This window comes from Ictidomys tridecemlineatus, chromosome 8 (assembly GCF_052094955.1).
Source record: "Ictidomys tridecemlineatus isolate mIctTri1 chromosome 8, mIctTri1.hap1, whole genome shotgun sequence".
Taxonomy (NCBI): Eukaryota; Metazoa; Chordata; class Mammalia; order Rodentia; family Sciuridae; genus Ictidomys; species Ictidomys tridecemlineatus.
In genome coordinates, this window is record NC_135484.1 from 137,910,893 (window position 1) to 137,917,098 (window position 6,206).

Here is a 6,206-nt window from a genome sequence, read left to right on the forward strand (position 1 = left end):
TAGGTCTGTCAACTTCATACATCTATGTCATATCAGACATAAGTTCTGTGATTGGGCTCTGTGACTGATTTCTTCTGTACCCACACCTGCAGTGCAGGTATTTTCGTTCCTGTCTTAGAGATAAGGAAGCTTCCCTTTTTAACTTTGGACCCGAGTCACAAAGGTAATCCGTCAGGGATCAGACCAGACTTGGGCCCGGTCAGTGTGGCAAACCGAATTCCAGTAACGCCCCCTGGTTCTGTCTGCTCTCTAGAATTGACCACTGGGGAACTAACCCAGTAGGTTCTCAGGGCAGGAATCTGGCTCCATCAGCCTGTCCGCCCTTCTCTGAAGCACTTGGAGGAACACTGTCAACGTGGGTGAAGTTCTGAGATTCGCACCCAGTTGGGGAGGGTGGAAGGCAATGCAAACTTTGATATTGGAAGTCTAGATCGGTACAGTTTTATAGAATTGGGCGGGTCGCTGTCAAAATAGATCACTGAAAACCTGGACCCAGCAATTCCATTTGTAAGGAATAAATTCCTTAAATACAAATCACCTTAAGGAATACGTTCTTGCTGGAAATGTGAGAAGAGAGGTCCATATGCAGTTCCGTTCATCTCAGGATGGTGCCTAATGGGGAAAAGTTAGGAACAGCCCGTGTGTCCATCAATAGGGTTTTGATTAAGTAATTCCAGACAGTTCCTGACTGGAAATGGTTCGACTTTTGGTTTTGCAGCTTCATGATGGTGCAAGGACAATACACAGCCAGCAGAAACTGTACTTTGACTTTTGAGTCTATGTGGTCTCATACTCTTGTGAGGCTGAGCAGTGGCAGCTGTCAGCTCAGCAGGCACCAGGGAAACCACCAGCACCCTGCAGCAGGCCTCAGGTTACGGGTGGTGAGTGCATTTTCAGCTCACAGGGTGATCACAGCTGTGTGTAACGACCATCCGATGGAATACACAGCTATTGAAAAAGGACGGAGCCTCACCTGGTGGCACACACCTGCCGTCCCAGCAACTGGGGAGGCTGAGGCAGGAGGGTTGCAAGTTCAAGGCCTGCCTCAGCCATTGAGTGAAGCCCTAAGCAGCTTAGTGAGAACCTGTCTCAAAAAATTAAAAAGGACTGGGGACGTGGCTCAGTGGTTAAGCACCCCTGGGTACAATCCCTAGTACAAAAAGGAAGGAAGAAAAAAGAATGGAGTATTTATAAAATAATATACTGAAGACAGCAACAATATCTTATGTTTTTAAAACCTTAAAAGAGATATGCACCAAAACCAGACTCTGCTCTGGTGTTTATTAGGTCCTCTTCTCTGGGTGTTTCCCTGCTCCTGGTTTAAAGACTGCTCAGTCCCCTTCACCCCAGAAGCAGAGGGTCTGGAGACCACTAGTGCCACTCAGGACTTGCTTCTTCAGCTGTGACAAGGGTGACAATAGTGTGGCAGCACATGCCCAACTCTCTTCTAAATACTTGGTGCACTGGCCCATTTAATTTTTTGAGAGCACGCATCATGGGGATCCTGAATATCTCCCCAGAAAAGTCCAGTGTTAAAGACGTGGTCCCAGGGTGGTGCTGTTGGGGAGTGGTGACACTTTCAGAAGGTGGGGCTACGTGGGAGGTTTTTAGGGCACTGTGGGTGTGACCTCAGAGGGAATTGTTTCCTGGCCATGAGGGGAGCAATCTGCTCCATCACATGCACCCTGCCAGAGATCCAAAGCCACGTGCCCACCCCATTCTGTACTGGAATCTCCAAACCTGGGAACCAAAATAAACCTTTTCTCCTTGTAAGTCAGTTCCCTCAAGTACTCCATTATAGTGACAAAACGTTAACACGACATTTTATAGAGAACACGAGGTCTGTTCATATATAATGTATAAAATGAGAGCTCTCAAAGCCTCGAGCTGGGTGCAGTGGTACACACCTGTAATCACAGTGGCTCAGGAGTCTGGGGCAGGAGGATTGTAGGTTCAGAGCCAGCCTCAGCTACTTAGGCCCTAAGCAATTTAGCAAGACTCTGTTTTTTAAAAAGGCAGGGGCTGGAGGGGCTGGAGGGGCTGGGGATGTGACTCAGTGGTTGAGCACCCCTGGGTTCAATTCCCAGTACCAAAAAAACAGTCTTGATAAACTGACTCAGTTTATGACATCACTGGCAAGACTAGAGAGGACTAAGGAAATGAAAATGGAAGGCCTGGGAGGGAAGTCCAGGTCCAAGGGGTGGCTGTCTAGGGCGCTGCATGGCTCCTCCCACCCTTGGCCAAGGGTGACCACGGGGTGTGCAGAGGGCCAGGCCAGCATGCTTGGCCAATGCCCTCTTGATAGGCAGCATCAGAGGCTCCAACCCACTTGCACGCTGCTGTCTCGCACGCCTATGAGCAGATGTTACAGCTTCTCCCAGGTGGTGAAGAGTGTGTTGCACGATTCACCTACTAAATAGTGCCATGGACGGGCCCCCTGCTCCCTCGGCTGGGTCTGTCACTGCCCCAGGAAGCCAGTCCCGTGGACTCCCCCTGGACCACACCCCCTGCACCCATTGGGTGGCCTGTTACTGACCTGTGTCTTCTTGACCAACTTGTCCCTGCCCGTGTCCCTCTGTCCCAGAGCACAGGCAACTTCTGAGACTTCTGACGCTATCCCCAAGTTTGTGCCCCGGCAAACAGATGGGAAGGCGTCTCTGAGCTTCCAGAACATGCCAGGTGGAGGCTGGGATAGGCTTCCCTGCAGGAGAAAGGAGACCCTCAGGGCAGGGTCAGAGGTCCTGGGGAGCAACCCAGGACTTAGTGGACATGGAAAGCACCCGTGTAACTTGTGAGAAAACTGAGGCCCAGAGGGGTCAGGCAACTTTCCCATCATCACACAGCCTGTTGGTGATCCGAACCAGGGAAAAATGTGCTCTTCACACCCGCCCACCAAAATCAGATCAAACTAAAAGGGACCATGCTCATGGGAGCAGGGCTTGTGGGTCTGCGTTGCACATTAGAATCACTGGGAGAGCTTTGAGAACACTGGACACCCTAGCCACACAAGACTGATCAAATCATACACAGCCTCGGGTCTGGGATCCAGGCATCCTGAAACCTTGACCCAGGGCAAGCAGCTCGTCTTGTCTGTGCCCCGCAGAGGAAGGGCAGCCCATCTGGCACTCCGTGGGCCTACGGTTCTACAGGGGCAGACCTAGTGGTGCTGTGGGGCAGGGTGGGTGGTCTGAGGTTTTAGGTGGCTCAGGATTTAGGACTGTTTATAAGTGGAAGTTGGACACGCCAGAGAACTGTAATGTTCAGCAAGCTATTTCCACATCTGGAGGCACTGGGCAAGTCCAGCAAGCCTTCCCAATACTAACTAGCATTTAAAAATTAACCACAGCCAGGCACAGTGGCACACACCTATAACCCCAGACTCTCGGAGGCTGGGGCAGGAGGATTGCAAATTTGAGGGCAGCCTCAGCAATTTAGTGAGATCAACCTCAAAAAATTAAAAAGGGCTGGGGGTGTAGCTCAGTGGTAGAGCATCCCTGGGTTCAATTCCCAGTACACACACACCTCTCTCTCTCTCTCTCTCTCTCTCTCTCTCTCTCTCTCTCTCTCACACACACACACACACACACACACACACACACACACACACACAAAACTAATCCCCCCACTGCTTAGCAACAGGGGAAAAGTGGACTGGACCCTAACCCCAGGGGACCTCTCTCTATCCTCTAGGGAACATCCTGACGATGTCTCTGAATGAACAGACAGACGTCTGCTTGGGTGCAAATGACACTGGACGATTCTAACTTTGGCTTAAAATTTACTTTTTTGACCAGGAGTGGCAGCACACACACGTGATCCCAGCGTCTCAGGAGGCTGAGACAGGAGGATCTCAAGTTCAAAGACAGCCTCAGCAAAAGCGAGGCACTAAGCAACTCAGGGAGACCCTGTCTCTAAATAAAATATTTTAAAAGGCTGGGGATGTGGCTCCGTGGTTAAGCACCCCTGGGTTCAATCCCTAGTACAAAAAAAAAAAAAATTCACTGTCGTTAGGAAAACAAAAAATCAAAATCTCAACTTACCACTTCATACCAATGGGGTGGCTATAAGAAGTAACAAGTGTCCCTGAGGATGTGGGAAATGCAATCCTGCTCCCCTGCTGGGAGGAATGTAAATAGGTGTGGCCACCGTAGAAAGCCGTTTAGCTGTTCTCCCCAAGAGTGAACACAGGGTTACCTTATAGACCTTATCATCCTGCAATTTGACTCATATTTAAATATCCAAGAGCATTGAAAACAAGTGCTCAAATATTTGTACATAATTGTGCATGGCAGCATTATGCATGATAACTCCCAAGTGGAACAGCCCAGCTCGCCAACGGCTGACCAATTGGCAAATTCACGAAAACAAGGGTTGCCTGGCACTGGGAGAGGGACTGAGGGACATCAAGGACAGGCTTTTATTTGGGTACAGTGAAATGTTCGGGAATTGTGCAGGTAAGGTTCACATGACCTGGTGGATGTACGGAAAGACACTGCACTCTATGCTTAAAATGGTTAATTTTACAGCAATCATATCTTAAAACTTTGCCAAGAGTTTGTGTGTGTGTGTGTATTTTTCCTCTAACATGGGAAGAATATGGAAACTACTTAACCGACTCAGAATAAGTTTCAAAGGAGTGAAAAAAGGAACATAAACAAGTTGCACAAATAACAAACACCTTGTCGGTATGGTAGAATGTAGCTCAAAATATTTATAGGCGCACTAAATAAAAATAGACCAAATTCTTGAGTGAAAAGGCAAATATTCTTCAAGTTAACTTTAACATAAGTAAATCTAGACATACCTATATGCTGTTTATTTACAAATATCCACACCTAAAGCTGAAAAATTAAAAGTGAAAGGTAGAAAATATACACTGAAAGTCTCAACCAAACAAAAACTAACATAGCTATGCTAAAATCAAAATGCCCATTAAAAAAGCATGTTAGGAAAAATGATTATTCCTTAAAGCAGCAGACTGAGACCTTCTAAAACTATAGAACCGTTGAAAGATAGAACGGTTCTCAATCTGTGTGTGCCTAGGTGCTTATTCTCAAAATACGTAGAGGACAATTGACAACTCTGTTTTTAAAAATGCAAGAATCCTAAGGGGAGTCTTTTGTGAGACCCTGTGATTGGCGGAACTGGACTCTCCTGTTCCTTCCACGAGGGTGGGGGGTTTCACAGTTAGGTAAAAGGTCTTGAGAGGTTTGATTTCTGCGAGTCCCTGAGTGTGGCCAACATTGACTACCTGCGGTCCCCCTCCGGGTCCTCCCATCCTAACGTGTCCCCTCTCCACTCGTGGGCACGGGACCTGGAAACGTCTTTCTAATAAATAGGACCCAGGAAAAGCAAGGGGGTGCCACTTCTGAAAGCCGCCGTAGAAAACGGTCACTTCCAACTTGCACACCCGTGTTCTCTCTGGCTCACTCTGGGGCAAGTCAGTGGCCTTAAAGAGAGGTCCAGGAGCCCAGGAACTGAGGGTGGCCATCCCACAGCCCGTGAAGGACGCAGAGCCTCAGTCCAGCAGCCCGGGAGGCGCGCCAGCCTGCCAGCTCCCCCCTGCAAGGGGCTCCCTCCCCGCCACGTGGTCAGCTCTGCCAGCAGCCTTGAGAGAGACCCTCTGCTGGAAGACCTGGCCCAGCCACACCTGCAGTTTTGCACCAGAAACTGTGAGATGATCCATGCTGCTATTTGAAGCCCCTGAGTTTGGGGATAACTTGCTGAGCACCAGCAACACTCACACCTGGGCTGGGCAGTCTCAGAGCTCATTGTGCTTGTCTTATGTTTTTATTTTATTGGCTCTTGTTAGTTATACATAACAGTGGGATCCGTTTTGATATGACTCTACAAGCATAGGTTATATCTTATTAGAGCTCACTTTGATATTTGATAAATACAGAGACAGACAGACAGACAGACAGACATAGACATAGACATAGACAGCCGTGTGTTAGGGTTTGGATCTGAAATGACCCCAGAGGATCAGGTATTAAAAGCCTGTTCCCCACTGCAGCAGCGTTCAGAGATGAGGCTTTGGGAACTGATCATATCACGTGTGTTCCGGCCTAACCAGCACATTAATTCACGGGTGGATTAATCATTTGATGGCGTTTTTGGAAGATGGCAGAAACCATAGGAAGTGGAACCTAGTTGGAGACGGGTCACTGAGAGGTGTGCCCTCCCTCCCCTCCTCTCTTCCCCTC